Below are 16,502 nucleotides of genomic sequence, written 5' to 3' on the forward strand. Positions count from 1 at the left end.
TACTTGCGTCAGTCGTGTCGAGATCGCAGCTTGTTTCTCCCCATCTCCACGCAACGGAGATGTTTGCAATGGATGCACAGAGCATGACAACCATAGTGCAATGAACACAGAATTTGACAGCAGAGATTTTTGCAAGCATCATTTGTTCATGGTGAAATAGGTAATCGCACATCAGTAGGTGATGAGACATGATGCACAGAAACAGCATGAGAAAGGGACTGCAAGGAACACAAAGTTTCATACCACAGACTTTTGGAGTTCTACAAAACTGAAGTATTGCTTCATTACGTCAACAGTAAAGCGTACATGATGACACAGATAACTATACATCATCAAGTGATGATTTTCAAGCAAAGAAAAACAGATTATGCACACACATATTTTAAGTATTGATCATAGATGAAGACAGACATCACTGTACATCAGCAGGTGACTGGTTTGTGTGTAGCCATATTTCAAATACCAATCCTTGCAAGTAGATTCGAAAGCCTACATGCTATTGCATTTAGGCAGTTCAACTCCGTCTTCAACAGACCAACTTCTTTCTGCAACAACAAAATGCGCTCTTCCAACTTTGTCACTTGGACATCAGCAATATTAACGTCATAATTGTCGATCACAATTTTGATGCTAGAAATCGCTTGAAGAAGTTCAGAGCGTAGCGACGGCTGACTCCTCGTCTGGTCACCAAGAATTCCTTCAAAATGTTCACCAACACATCCTCAATCCTTTCAATTCGTCCATCTTCCACTTGTGTAAATGACTCATCTCCTTGCGTCTCCTCCGATGCCAGTAAAACTGATCTTGATTTTGGTCGTCCATTGTATGCCTGATAGAATCAGCACAATACTGTTAGTTCCATTCTCCAAATAAAAAACAAACAAATACGAGAGTACAAACAACCAGAATCGCTACGCTAAGCAACTGTTGTTACACCAATCTCATGGACAAGCGGGATATATTCATCCCCTATTTCTGCATCTGTCACATATAGATCCATATTGTCATTATTAGCATCTCGCACATGCGCGTCAGCAATATCAGCACAAGGAACATTCGGGCTGCCAAACACACTAAGCATCAATGACAGTTGTGTTTGCCAACCATTATCTCAACGAAGCTCGTGTTTTACCTTCCTCTTTCTTGCCAACGCGATAGAAACCAATCTGACCGCGGGTGTGTCATGCTATATGTATCACTGTTGACAAAGATATTAGTGATATCTTGGTACGAAGCAGTTGATAGATGCACCATGCACCTCCAAAGGGCCTTTATTTTGCCCAACTCCATCCCTTGCCCTTGGTGCGGAGTTATTCATGACGAAGACGGATAATACTTGCCACTTTTAACCATTCTATGTAAATTTGACAAGAAATCGTTACCCACAAGATGTCTCAACCTATACTTTCAAAACATCAACACCCTATCAAAAATATTCCCCGGCGTCAAACAAACCTTGTTTTTGTCCTCGTCCGCACCATATAAACTATACAATTCTATCCTTCTATTGACATCATCAGCACTTATATTATGCATGGTTTTTTTTAAAATACGGCTCACCACTCTCCTTCAAGCAATACCCTATCATACCCTCGAAAGAGTGCATTTTGCGTTGCTTGAGCCCGCGACACAACACCATGCCGCCCGCAAGCAATGCTTTGTCCCATCCTAGGTATTCTTTCACTTTCTTGTTGACAGCAATTAGTGAAGACACCCAGAGTCGCACCACCATTTGTAGATGCAAATGGAAAAGAACACCCCCCCTCTTAACTGCACACACCCCAGCTACAGTCTCATTTTGAAGGAATCGCTCCATCTGCTGTAGCAACCCTACATCCACATCCCCACCCCCTATAGATATAGTGACGCTAACCTCCATCATCTTACTAGCTGTTCTTGATGGTCTACCCTTTGCTGGCTGCATATCATCACGTTTTCTTTTCTTAGAAACAGTTGACGGCTCTGCCTCCCCCCTGCCTCGAGCTTGAGACTTTAGGCGCACTATGACACACAGACGGATAGAACCCAACACACTCACAACACAATACGAGCAGCAACAGCTAACGTAGAGAACTTACAGTAACCACCCGCTGGTTTGTCGAGAGCACCCACCACACTCATAGCAAAGTAGGAGCAGCAATAGCTAACGTAGAGAACTTACAGTAAGCACCCGTTGGTTGGTCCAAAGCATCGCAGACAAAAAAATCGCAAGGACACACGCATGAAATACAACCTAGAACCACCTCCCAGATGTCAACGGTCCCGACACGTCCGTTGGCCACGTTGCACCACATCAATAAATGCTTCTCTTTCTCTCAACTTTTCCCCCAACATCTCCACAGATTCGCATCGCTTCCACCTACTCCAAAAATTAGAGGGACATACTTACGAACTCCCCCTAATGTAGATGTGCCAAGATCGGCAGAATATGTGAGCACTTTTCATCACTTAAAAATATACATTGCCATTTTTCTATAGTATGGCCTAGTGAGTCTAGTTGTCCATGTGAGACACACTTCAAGATCCAATGACTATGTAGTCTCTTTTTGCTTTTTGTCTTGGATACATAATGGATTCGATCCTATTTAGGCGGGCAAGGCTCACCAAAAAAACTTTTTTTCCAACCCTAGAAAAAAAAATTGGGCACACTTAAAACTCTTTCAATTAAAACTCTTTCAATTTTTAGGTCAAAGTTTGAAGGATCTGCCGGTTTCTACTCTAATGGTTGTGAAATTTTACCGATTTTCTTCATGGTAAGTTTAGACCCCGGCCTGAATTAACAAACAGTAAAGTCCAATTTTGTGTGAACATTAATGATGGGTATTCTTGAACCTCCCATAGACATAGGATGGAGATATGATACACGCCATGAATGAATTTCCCACAGCGTGTTAGGTAGTATGTTGCTATAATCTTTTTCGTGTTTCTTTTGATAAAAATCTATTGAGATGTTGTGGTGGCTTTGAGGTCGAAAAAGACAGAGGCGACACATGGGGGAGAGAGAGAGAGAGAGAGAGAGAGAGAGAGAGAGAGAGAGATCCCATGTGTCACGATGAAGGATGATTTTCCGCGATGGTCTGGATGCTGTGTGTCGAAGCCAAGGCAGTAGAGATGCAGTTTCTGGCGATTGCGTTTTTCGCATGAGGGGGGCAAGGCCAAGCAATCTGCGCAGGAGCTGATATGCAGAGCGAGATACATGAGAGCAGGAACGAAATGGGGGGAGAGAGAGAGAGAGAGAGAGAGAGAGAGAGAGAGAGAGATGCCGTTTCTCATCAAGAACGCTGAGGCAGAGGTAGCATTGCCATCTTCATCCCAGGGGATGCCGAGGGAAGAGAGCAGAGAATCAGGGGATTGAATTGGGAGTGGCGAGGAGCAAGGAGCCTCCATGGCGAATGGCGATCACAGGTTCCATGGGATGAGGGGTCCGTGACATGGAGGGTGCCTTTTGCTTTTGAATACATGATTCGAAACGAATCAAAGTTGGAAATAAATTAATGAAACTGGCAATAGACCCAGTATGCTCTCAACATATTGGCAATAGACCCAGTATGCTCTCAACATATTGGCATAGAAGTATAGAAGTATATTTTCTTTCCAGTATTATCATGAGGTATGTACCATGATTCTTGTTGTACCTTGGTTTTGTCTTACATGCTAGCTTGGCCTTTCGAAAAGATTAACACCCCCCACAAAGAAGCCAAGGATGTTGAGGTTACCACGAGATCTATTCTCCTCATGTATGCTCATTGTACCGACTTTGACCTTTGCAAGGACGAAGGGGAAACCGGTTATTATTTATTATAGCTACACGATAGCTTGATGAACATTAGCACTAAACAAAATATTTTTCTTTACATTCAATTTCCCACTTCTAAGAGTTGAAACCGAGCAACCTTAATACAAGTGCACTCCTCTTAGTCACAAACTTAGATCATGCACCTATGATGACATAATCGTGTCAAAAGAGCTTGTCCTTTCTAGAGATAACAAGAGGATATCAACGAGTGCTAGCTCAATTTATAGAGCAAGAGCATCTTGTGTCTAAAGTCTTGGGTTCAAACCCCCTTGACGGCTCGTGTGACATGTAGCCCTAAGGGGCTATTCCCCTCATCCATATGATGGGTTGGTCAACTTTATCCGGCTAGGATGCTCCACCTCACGGAGTTGGGTGTGTGAGTTGTAATTTCAAGTTCCTACTCTCTCTCAAAAAGAAAAAAAAAAGATAACAAGAGGATGCCTTGGCCCTTAAGAAGTTGAGATATGAACACACCAACTCTAGATAAGAATTGGATTGATTCTCATAATTTAAGTGAGGATCTTTGATATTTGAGGAAAGAAATCAGCGATACATTTGTGTGTGTTTTTGTCTCTATATAAAGATATTCATATTCTTTTATATATAACCCATAGACCTAATGGCTTTCTCTATTGTACTACTACCTACTCGGTCCACTCCAGTTATTAACACGAATCTCAAAAGATTCACTCTCTCTCTACTTTCTCCCTTTTGCAAGCGTTGTGCCTTGCACGCTTCACCCCCCTTCCTCTTGCACTCCATTACAACTTCTATAATCCACACCTCGTCTGCATTGTCAAGCTCTCCCACACCTCTTTGGCTCTGTGATGCCCATTATAGAGGGCTCCATGAAAAATCTCCCCCCCCACACCTCCTCGCATGTTCTTGGCACCTTCTGTGCTGGCCATTGTAGAGTATTCCATCTAGAATCCCCCTGTTCATGCATGTTTTGCTACGTTGCCTCACCTCCTAGCCTGCCTACACTACATCACCCATTTCACTCCTTGCTTCCGATTGGAGGTGCTTGCAGATCTCCTGCCCTTGCCATGCGCGTTCTGGCCTCTCCATTGGGGCTCTCGGATGAAAATCACTTGCCCCAGCTTCCCCCACATCAAATCAGTACGAACCCGAAAAGAGGCACCTGCAACATGAAAACAAGAGAGGCAAGCCTCGCTATGGCAAAGCTGCATTGCTTCTTGTTAGAGAGAGAGAGAGAGAGAGAGAGAGAGAGAGAGAGAGAGATGTAAAGCGCACATGAGGCCGTTTGTTCAGCCATTCGTTCCTGAAAAAGTGCAGCAAATGGATGCAAACTTTTTGCCATTTCACGCACATGCATACGTTCATGATTTCATTCGGTAAAAAAAAACAACCTGCTCCATCCGGCCACGTCATGTGCGCACATGTGACCGTCCGTTCAAAAAGCGCATAATAACATTGTACAAAATGCATGAAAAAAATGCATGATGAACAATGATCTCAATGTTCGACAACCATATAAAGTAGTGATTGATAGCCATCAATAAAGTTGTTCTAAGTACATCAAAAAAGGATCATTGACAACGATACAAAAGCTTTGGCATTCCTGCTCATTTGTAGCCATAAACGAAAATGCTAAAGAATCATAATTAAAACACTGTACCCATAAACCAAGACACATGAAAAAAATTGCAACCCTCAGGACGTGACTCAATCCTCGGACTTTGAATCATCATCAATCCCTGCAAAACACAACTTCATGAAATTAGACATAAGCTTTATGAATACATAATTCGGACATTAGTTGAAACAAAAGAAAGAATCAATCTCAAAAATAAGAGTAATCACTGAATCCACAACCTTCTACACCTGGACCTGATGCGTTTTGAACCCTCAAGCTACTATGGTGGAATAAGGCTGCCCTTATCCGCAAAGCCATCTCGCGGTGAGCTGGATTACTCCCATCATTGTGAAGCAGCACTTGGGAGTTGGGATACGGATCTCTTTGATCTTGAGGCTTCGCCTCGCCTTGGATCTGCACAAAGTTGTGTAGGAAACAACATGCTCCTATCACGCAAGGTGTGAAAACAAGATTGACGTTGAGATCTCGTAAAATTCGCCACCTATTCTTCAAGAGATCAAAGGCATTTTCCACCAGCTTCACTCTCCCCTTACAGAGTTTCCTATCAAACTCTCGCTTTTCACGTAAAAATTGCCTTGTCTTCACTCGATATGGCTTTACCAAGAACGTCCTCGCTTTGTAGGTTGAGTCTGCAATCAAATAAGGCTCTATTGTTTCCCCCTGAATTTGCAATAGTGGCCGATCAAGTGCTTCTCTCCGTTTAAGCTGACCATACAAGCCGCATTCTTTGAAGTGAGAGGAGTCATGCACCCCTCCTGCAGCCCTACACACTGCACTCCAAAAAAGTTTTTTTGAGTCCATAATACCCTGTAGGAGGATGCTCGAAAAATCATGCCTATTTTTTATGTATTGTGCTGGATAGAACTCTCTTGCAGGCTTTCTTTGTAGCCGGATGTGAGTCCCATCAAGTGCCACAGAAATATGCAGCAAACTAGAGATAGCCTCAAATCCTGCCATTATCTGCTCAAGACAGTCTCCATGCGGCACTCTAATGTCGACCCTATGAAAGAAGTCAGTATTGCTCAAAATGCGACAAATGATCACCACATATTTGCAAATGGTGCTCTCACCCAAGCCAAAAAGATTTGTCATGCTTCATGAGGAGTGTCCATGAGCGAGCTGCCAAAGGACGCAAGAAAGCGTGGCCTCTAGAGAAATGGGCTCTTTGACAAATCTGTCTCCGCTTGTAGGTAGATTGGACTAATCATGTTTAGAGGCACATGAAAGGATCTGCGAAACATGCGATACGCAAAATAGTAGGGATCTTGATTTGCCAAGCGAGCCGAAGACCAAAGCACACTGTGCACAGTGCGAAAGAATGTGTGTTGGCGAGGAAAATACCACCATACTCTTGGTGCAAAACACCATGCCACTGACTCAAGTGTCCCCCGCCATCCTGCAACACAACAATGCATAAGCAAACATAAGTATGAAGAAGTTGTTATCCTCCAAATCCTCAAAGCATTGACCATGTGATGTAGTAGTTAGTCCTTGTGTACTTTCACGCAATAATGTCATCATCCCAAAGAGATGTACCCACTCTTCCATCCTATGATTGGAAACAAACATATTGATTTGGAAAGGCAAAATAATGACAAGCAAACAAATATCCAAACTACGAAGTAAGTTATAACATACCTGAGAACAAGTAGGGACGCTCACGTGCGGACACAATGGAATGCGGCTGCAAAACCTCACCTACATAAAAGTAAACATGTCTATATATCATTTCTTTTGCAATGTAATGTGGCAGTGCTCAAAGAAAATAGAGATTTTACTATGATTAGGTATACATGAACTTACTACTCTGGCTTCTTAGAGATAAGCTTTGCAATCTCCAAGAAAATCTGGTGACGCTTGGTATCTTCCTCCGCGAGTCTCTCCTCATGTAGCATCCTAGCCGTCTCAAGCTCTCGCAAGGTGCTTGTCTTCTTATCTTCTGCACGCTCGTAGGCTTCACATATTTGTTTCATCCCATCACCACCATCGTCTTGGCCACTGTGCCAAAGCTAGATTTTTTTGGTTGCTTGACTTTCTTACCAAATATGCAGTCCAACCCATGTGTGTGTGTTTTGAGATGCAGTAGAGCTGCCACCCATTGCTACCATCAAGTACCCGTCTTTGTTTCTTGCAGCGTTTTTAAAACGCCCACCAAACGCCCTGTCTACGCAACATTTTAGAACGCTTCTCTACCAGCGTCTGGAGCCCTCGCTTGTCCGTGTGGTTTCTGATACCAGCTGATAGGGCTGCGAGTCTAGGGACGATACCAATGGGGGAGAATCACCATGGCATGCAAGTGCACAGAAACATGAATGAGATGGATGGAGAGAGAGAGAGAGAGAGAGAGAGAGAGAGAGAGAGAGTAGCATGACACCAAAAAATAAAAGGACATGCTATGAGATTGTATTATGTGAAAGCCTTTTATTTTACAATATATATAACTGCTTTGGACATGCACACTCCGCTAGAATTGGAGGTTCAAAATGTATCTACATGCCTATAAAAGATGTTCCCACATGCAATTGGGCTTGAAGCTCAACAACCTACGGCTCTACTTAAAAAATAATCTATTAGCTAAAAGATTCTTTTAAATGATTCCCTCATCCTTCACCCCCTCTTGTCGACTTTGAAGCCTCCTCATGCAATTTCTTGTTGCTTCCTTCTCCCATCGCTCAAGCAACCTTGATACTCACCCTGTCGCCTCCCGCATGCAATCTTGTTGCTCCCTTCACCTATTGACGAGCAATCTCCTTGTGACTTCTCTGGAAAAAGGCAGAGAGAGAGAGAGAGAGAGAGAGAGAGAGAGGCACTGCATCGCAATCCCCTTTGGAGAAAGGCCGCTTATAGGAACAATCTCCTCTGCAAAAAGTGGTATATCATTGACAACTGAATTCGCATGGAGGTAGTGATTACTTGCTGCTATACAAGAAGCCTAATCTAGTGTGTGTGTGTGTGTGTGTGTGTGTGTGTGTGTGTGTGTGTGTGTGTGTGTGTGTGTGTGTGTGTGTGTGTGTGAGAGAGAGAGAGAGAGAGAGAGAGAGAGTCGCATGCAAACATAGAGTTAAAAAAGGAAATTTACGTACCTCAACAAAGCAACGATGAGAGAAAGGATCTAGGAAGATTCCTCACCTCATATCTTTTCTCAAATCGGTACTGCATGCAATTGGATTTCTCTCAAAAAAATATAATCAATAGTACTAAGATCCCCTCCCAAATTTTTTTTAAAAAAACTAGTTTGCCTTTATTACTTCACTATGTATATGGTAAGAAGTAAAATAGTGATAGTGGTGTGGATTTTACCGCGTGGCATAGCTCGTGATGATGGCTCCATAGCATCTCTCCTTGAAGATTTTGCCAAAAGCTCTATGACCTCCCATCACAAATGAGATTTTGCATGAAAAGATGTATGAATGTAAACATTTTCACATTATAATAAAGACGAAACGAAATGCATTTCGTGCATTTACGATGCTCGCGCCCATAAAAAAAGAAAAAACCATACATATGTATGGTGTGGAGTTGCACCGTTCTCTACATTTATAATAATACCGTAGGGAGAGTGCCCCTCCCCCGCCACTTTTTATCCCCTTCAGTGTCAAAGGGGGACTTATGATTCTCCTCAAATGTTAGAAGGACTTTCTTATTGTAAAAATAATACAGCTTTACAAGGAAGAACTCATTACCAATGTTCTATGAAGACATGTATCATTCCACGTTGCCTTGCCGTGGCGTATTGTCAACGTGTCCCTTAGTTGGCCATCACAAAAATTCTTCAGCCTTTGTCACCCTCATCTACAATGTTTTAAATAAAAACTTGGGGCGGTCACTTTTTAGAATGTGTATGATATCACATGAGTTAACCAGAGAGGATTATTAAAAGACCAAAATGTATAAAGATGTATACATACAGAGAGGGGTGGGGGTTTTTTAAATAGGCTCACAGTGTAAGTATAGTATGTATATTGGGGTATTATTAATTACCTCTTGAACGCACGTGATATAGGGGTCTTTTGATAAGTGACTGCCTTGGGAATAAAAATGATGTTAATTTATTGTTTTAATGTATACATGATTTAATCTAAGTACTTTTGAGATCACATAAAGGAAATCAAAATAAGGAATATAAGTGTACCTTTGGTATCGATCGTGTGGATCAACGCACAATCTTGGATGGAGCCGCTTGTAGACCTTCCTTACATTCTTCCGCCACCTTTCCACCAGTATACATTCTACCATCGTCATCCATTCTGCAACTTCTCCAAACATGTCGATTGATGTTGAATTCTCTATATTGTTCGTCCGTAGGCTCACATGCAACATACACAAAGTCGTAGTCTTTGGGGCACCCCATTTGATATATGTATTAATACGGCCAAGCATGACATCTTTCTCCAAGATTCCTTGCTTCGCATCTGCTGAAAACAGCCTAGAGCTTTCTTACGCTGCCCTTTTGGAGAAAATCTTGCAATCATGAGAGAGGCCATCGATTCTAATCTGCTGAGAACAGACCAGAGCTATCACTTCAAATATGTTGAAAACAAAGTAGAGCTTTCTGGCCTGCCTCCTTTGGGGTAAATCCCACAATCAGTCCACACTCTGGATAGGAATATTTTCGAGAAGTTATGGTGTTCTCTGAAGTGCACGACATTTAGCAAACATGTCAACCAAGGCATTGCCAAGCACGATATCTTTTTCAGCAAACCTTTACCAACAATATCAACGTGAATTTTTATGCCCATATCAGCATCTTGCGTAGAACCATGTGCCTTCAAGATGCACACGCATGTGATTGCATCAAGAGAGAGGCCCTTGCTTGATGCAATCAAGATATGCACTCGCAGGTGATTTCATCAGGACAAAGGCACTCTCTTTCCATGAGTTGATATCTGTTTTCCTGTCCAGTGACACAATATTTGCCCAAACACCCCGCAACCCTCTTTTTTGATCGGCAGGATTCACAAGATACATTTAAACAAATTCTGGTTTGTCCAATAATGCGATGTTGCTCTCAAGGTCACACTATTTTAGAATAAAGCAATTACCATATGGTCCCATGGCCAGGTATTTACAATGTATGTGAAAAGGAGTGCAAATATGAACATAAAAGCTTCTTTTATGTAAAGAGACATGTAATAGCCTTATTGATAGAGGCACAATATCTTCTCTTGAAGCTTTTGAATATTACTCTTATTGCGCACACACAGAGTAGCTAAGAGCAACTTGTGTTGTTTCTAGATCTTTTAAAACATTCACACCTTGCAACATAGCCACAGAATTCTCATTCTAAATACTAGCACCTCCATCACATTCAAGTATTAAGATAAAAATCAGGTATCCCAATGCAGAGCATATTTGCAGAATAATCGTACAGGAGAATCCTCTTACCCTTACAACGATCCCATGTTCAGCTAGAGCCAAAATAAGAAAATCAATTTCTGCTTCAGCATCTGCAATTGCTTGATGCAGGGGACTTCACCAACTTCACCCCATATGTACTGTCAACGAGGCAATCAAAAACCTTAAATATGTTGACATGATAGCAAGTAGTAAGCAGAAGGAAGGAGGGCCTTACTGGAGTCATAACAGCATACTTGTTGCATACGCATGTCTGTCAGATCATCCTACACTAGCATTGGGCCTAAACGACATTCAACACGAGGAAACAAAAGAGCAAACCTACAGCTCATGTAGCAGAGAGCCACACGTGGTATCAACGGGAATCTCCACGAAGTTCGTGGTATTCACTAAGTTAGAGCCAAATGAGCTGCTATCAAAATTCTCTAAGTGATTGAAGCACTGGTAATGTTTAGCAAAGGAGTTAGCTAGCTACGAGAAGAAGAGTGATGGTCTTGTCCTTCTCTTACTGATAATCTCAGATGCCTTCAAGACAAAATTATAGTTGACTGAATGGTGAGAGATACACTCACTTTGCATCTCCTGAAAAAAGTCTAGAGATTTTTGTCCCTGCTCATGTTGCGCATATCCCGTAATCAGTGCGCTCCAAGAGACGACATTCCAGACAAGAAGCAACTCAAGCACTTTTGTATGCTTTCTGAAGCGTACTACATTTGACATACATATCGACCAAGGGAGTGCCAACCACGACTTCTATTTTCAAAAGCCTTTGACGAACAAAGAAATTGTGAATTTTTGTGCCATATCAGCATCTTACATAGAGCCACATGCCTTCAAGATGCATGTGTAGGTGATTGCATCTGGACAAAGGCCCTCACTATGCATTTGCTGAAAATAACCTAGAGCTTTCTAGCCAGACTTCTGTTGTGCGTATCCCGCAATAAGTTCATTCCAAGAGATGTTGTTCCGAACAAAAAGCTCCTCGAGCAGTATTTGTGCTGTCTCAAGTGCACCACATTTGGCATACACATTGACCAAGGGAGTGTCAGCATGACATCTCTTTTCAATAGCATCTGAGTAACAATATCACTGTGAATTTCTGTGTCCATATCAACATCTTTCATAGAGCCACATGCCTTTAAGATATACACGTAGACGATTGCATATGGAGATATCTCTCGCTTCACATCTGCTGAAAACAGTCCACGGCTTCCTAGCCCTGCTCCTCTTGTACATATCCTGGAGCAGTCAGTGCATTCCAAGAGATGCCGCCTCGAACATTAATCTCCTCAAGCACTTTCTGTGCTTTCTCAAGTGCACCACATTTGGTATACATGCCAAGACAGTGCCAAGTACCTCGTTTTTTTCCAACAACCTCCGGCTAACAATATAATCGTGACTTCTTTTGCCCATATCAGCATCTGCATAATGCCACATGCCTTGAAGATACAAGCGTAGGTGATTGCATTTGGGAGAGTTGCCCTCTCTTTGCATCTGCTGAAAACAGCCCAACGCTTCCTGGCCCTGCCTTTATTGGGCATATCCCGTGATCGGAGCAATCCAAGAGACAACATTCCAGACAGAGAGCTCATCGAGCACTTTTTTTTGCTGATTCTGTGTGTGTGTGTGTGTGTGTGTGTGTGTGTGTGTGTGTGTGTGTGTGTGTGTGTGTGTGTGTGTGTGTGTGTGTGTGTGTGTGTGTGTGTGTGCGTGTGCGTGTGCGTGTGCGTGTGCGTGTGCGTGTGCGTGTGCGTGTGCGTGTGTTGCAGCTGAGGACTGCGCACCAAGGTCTGGTCCACTCCTTTATGCTCACCTTTGTAAATAGCCGTACTTGGCGTCTCCCATATCGTGCTACAGTAGTCCTCATCTTCCAATGGAGGCTCGGTCGATGCAAAGTGAGGGCCTTTGTCCGGATGAAATCACCCACGTGTGCATCTTGAAGGGATGTGGCTCTATGCAGGATGTCGATATGGGCTTCAAAATTCACTCTGATATGGTTAGTCTCGGGTTGTAAAAAATTGTCGTGCTTCGCAATGCCTTGGTCGATATGTAGGCTAAATCTGGTGTACTTTAGGGAGCACAGAAAGTGCTTGAGGACATTCCTGTCTGTAATGTTGTCTCCTAGAGAGCATTGATTACGGAATATGCGCCACATGAGCAGAACCAAAAATCTCTAGGGTGTTTTGAGCGGATGCAAAGAGATGGCCTCTCTCTCTTTCTCTCAGACCTTGGTTGCCGTTTGGCACCTGCTAAAGACGGCGCAGAGTTTTAAGCTCTATCTCCCTCTCTCTCTCTTCGACTTACAGTGACCCGAGGAAAGTAGAGAAGATGTCTGATGCTCTCTCTCTCTCTCTCTCTCTCTCTCTCTCTCTCTCTCTCTCTCTCTCTCTCTCTCTCTCTCTCTCTCTCTCTCTCTCTCTCTCTCTCTCTCTCTCTCTCTCTCTCTCTCTCTCCGACCTGCAGTGAGCCCAGGAAAAGAGAATAGATGATGGCAAAGTAGAAAAAAAAACAAAATTACCTGTGCTTCCTCTGCAAGTGCTCTCAGCTGTTTGCGGCAATAACTGGTCTCTCTCTCTCTCTCTTCGGCCTGTGTGCTTCCTCTGCAAGTGCTCTCAGCTGTTTGCGGCAATAGCTGCTCTCTCTCTCTCTCTCTCTCTCTCTCTCTCTCTCTCTCTCTCTCTCTCTCTCTCTCTCTCTCTCTTCGGCATGTGCTTCCTCTGCAAGTGCTCTCAGTTGTTTGCGGCAATAGCTACTCTCTCTCTCTCTCTCTCTCTCTCTCTCTCTCTCTCTCTCTCTCTCTCTAAACACACACAAACAATGATTACGCAGCCCGACCACTTACTTTTCTCACTCTATTTATGCACCTTCACCCACTTTATTTTCAAAATTTTACAAAAAAAAATTACTTCCCTGCCTTTTCTCACTCTATTTTTATGCCTTTCCTTTTCCAACTTCTCTGTCCAATTAAACCCATCCACGTGGACTGCCTCTCCTTTTAGAGTTTCCAAAATCGCTCTTACATAATCAAGGTAAGTAGATTGCTTCGTTAGCTATGTTCCATCGAATTGAGATCGAACAAAAAATTGGATACTCGGAGAGAGAGAGAGAGAGAGAGAGAGAGAGAGAGAGAAGAGAGAGAGAGATTTCATGAAAGAGTGTTAGGTTTTTTTACCTGAGATTGTTTGGGATACTGATCGTCATGGTTTAGTCATGTAGCTCTGCATAAATTGGTTACCGATCGTAGTGCTTCAGAGGGATACCTCGCCAAAAACCACAAGGAGTGTTAACACTAGAATGGTAACCTAACAGGACATAAAAGTGTCCTTTCAGGGTTTTGGGAAAAATTTCCAAAACCATAGTAGATCCACTCATGTTGAAAAATCCTTTCATGAGCTTATAGTTCAATAACTACTACATATGGAAAAAATGAGAAACTTGTAATTTTTCTCATCCCTTGGTCACTACAAGCCTCCAAAGTTGATGAACCAGTGCATTTTGCCCAAAACAGCAATTTCTTACGGTTGATTGCATATAAATAAGAGCGGAGATTTTTGTAGGACATGAGATAAAATGCCCCGTTAACTTCAATGGGTTGGTGACCAAAACATATGGTTGCTTTTACCTCACCATTTTTTTTTTGGGCAAAAAAAATAGGTACAAAAAAGTTGCATTTTTGCCATTCTACGGACCTATCATCAAAGTTTCTATAGTCACGCTCAATACAAATGCTATATACATGTTTTCTGAGTTCCCTTTGGGCCTGTGGATTCAACAGGAGCCATGGAGCATGTCAAAAGGATAATGGATCTCTTACAATTGGAACCTTGGGGGCAATGATAAAGTGCTAAATACAACAAACATGAAAAAATTGGGTTTAGCATTGTGACCTCTAGAAACCCATAGAAACTACTCAATATCTAGCCAAGTTTGTAGTCTATGATTAGATATGGTTACTACCTACAAAATACACACAATTGGCCTAGGAAACTAGCAATATTGAGAAAGTTATACTTGCTACTCTAAAATGAATCATATTCTTCAGTAATCAAAAAACTCAACCATCATCATATACTATGCTATATAGCATATTAGGTCCCCCAAAGCTCAAGGAAGATTAGCTTTATGTTATACATTACACTTACACAATCAAAATTGAATTTGGATATCAAGAAAGCCAACAAAAAAATCATAAAAGTGCTAATTTTGGCAAAAACACAGGATTATGCAATTCTTGTAAATTGGTCATAACTTTCAAGTTAACACTTAGCTCTCCCTACAAGCATCAAAACATGTTGAGAACTATGAAGGCCTAACCTCTAGCCATCTAAACCTCACAAACATGAAGTTTAGAGTGGTATAGTTGCCAAAAATTGAAAAAAAGCCAAAAACAGGACCCGTTTTTTCACACAGTTTAGGTTCAAAAATGTTGTGCAAGAGTAAGGTTAATGGTGAGATCAATACTCAAAAAAAAATGCTAAGTTTTTTTCAGCTTATAAGGCAACTTTGTGGATATATAGCACCTAAAAATTCATTTTCATACTGTTCAAATAATTCAAGAAAAATGGTCACTTAACAGGACACAAAAGTGTCCAAGGACATAAAAGTGTCCTGTTACCATTCTAGTGTTAAGAGTTTTGTCAAGCTCAATGTTCATGATCATACAATGTTATTAATTGTTTGTTGTTCCATTTTTATGTTTTTTTAAAAAAGGAAACATGCAAGTCTCGTTGCATGGGGGGTTTTGCACAGCCCTCCCCAATTTTTATAATACGAGGGAACGTGCCATTCCCATGGCAGCGTGCAATTTTCAGTGTGTTCATTAACTGCATTCTGAGTGTCAAAAATCAAAAAATAATAATGTTTACTCACCGCGCGATTGAATGTCTATCGCCAGTGGACTTGCTTGTATCAACGATGTTGGACATCTCCTGCACTTAACCCGCTGCTGCAAGAGACGACATCCCTGGGAGGATACCCTTCAAGAAGATTTTGTGCTATTGTGAGAACACCACATTTTGTATACATATCGATCAAACCACCACCAAGCATGAAATTGTACTCCCAACAAACGTTGACTAGCGATCATATCGTGAATTTTAATATCTATGGCTGTGTATGTCATTGCATTTGCTGACCCGCATGCCTTCTAGATTCCTGTGTAGGCGTAGTTGATTGTGTCTGGATAGAGACCCTTCTTGCGATCTGTTTTGCACAACCTGTAATCAATCCATTTCAAGAGGCGACATTCCGAAAACGAAACTCCCCAAGCACTTTTTCTGCCCATATCAGCCTCTTGCGTGGAGCTACATGCCTTCATGCATGTGTACGGGATTGCATCTGGAGAGAGGCCCTCGCTTCGCATCTGTTGAAAACAAAATAGAGCTTGCTGGCCCTGCCCTTGTGGAGCAAATCATGCAATTAGCACATTCTAAGAGTCGACACTTAGGACACGAAGCTCCTCGAGCACTTGCGCAAAGCCACATGCCTTGAATGAATTTGGAGAGATATACTTGCTTTGCGTCTGCTGAAAACAACCTACAGCTTTTCCGTAGCACGTTTGGCATACATATCAACCAAGGCATTGCCAAGCATGGAAATCTTTCTCAACAGCCCCTGACTAACAATTTCAGAGTTAATTTTTAAGCCCATATCAGCATCTTGCGTATAACCACATGCAGTAAAGATGCATGCTTATGTGTGCCATACATGGCCAAAAATGCAAACCACATCATG

The 16,502-nt window shown here is 42.2% G+C and overlaps 2 pseudogenes; both read right to left on the minus strand.

The window, feature by feature from the left end:
- Window positions 1–455: 455 nt before the first annotated feature.
- LOC147438986 (uncharacterized) lies at window positions 456–1,081 on the minus strand (annotated as a pseudogene).
- Window positions 1,082–11,879: 10,798 nt separating this feature from the next.
- Window positions 11,880–16,183, minus strand: LOC147438987 (uncharacterized; annotated as a pseudogene).
- Window positions 16,184–16,502: the final 319 nt, after the last annotated feature.

This window comes from Adiantum capillus-veneris, chromosome 16 (genome assembly GCF_014529385.1).
Source record: "Adiantum capillus-veneris isolate H3 chromosome 16, ASM1452938v2, whole genome shotgun sequence".
Taxonomy (NCBI): Eukaryota; Viridiplantae; Streptophyta; class Polypodiopsida; order Polypodiales; family Pteridaceae; genus Adiantum; species Adiantum capillus-veneris.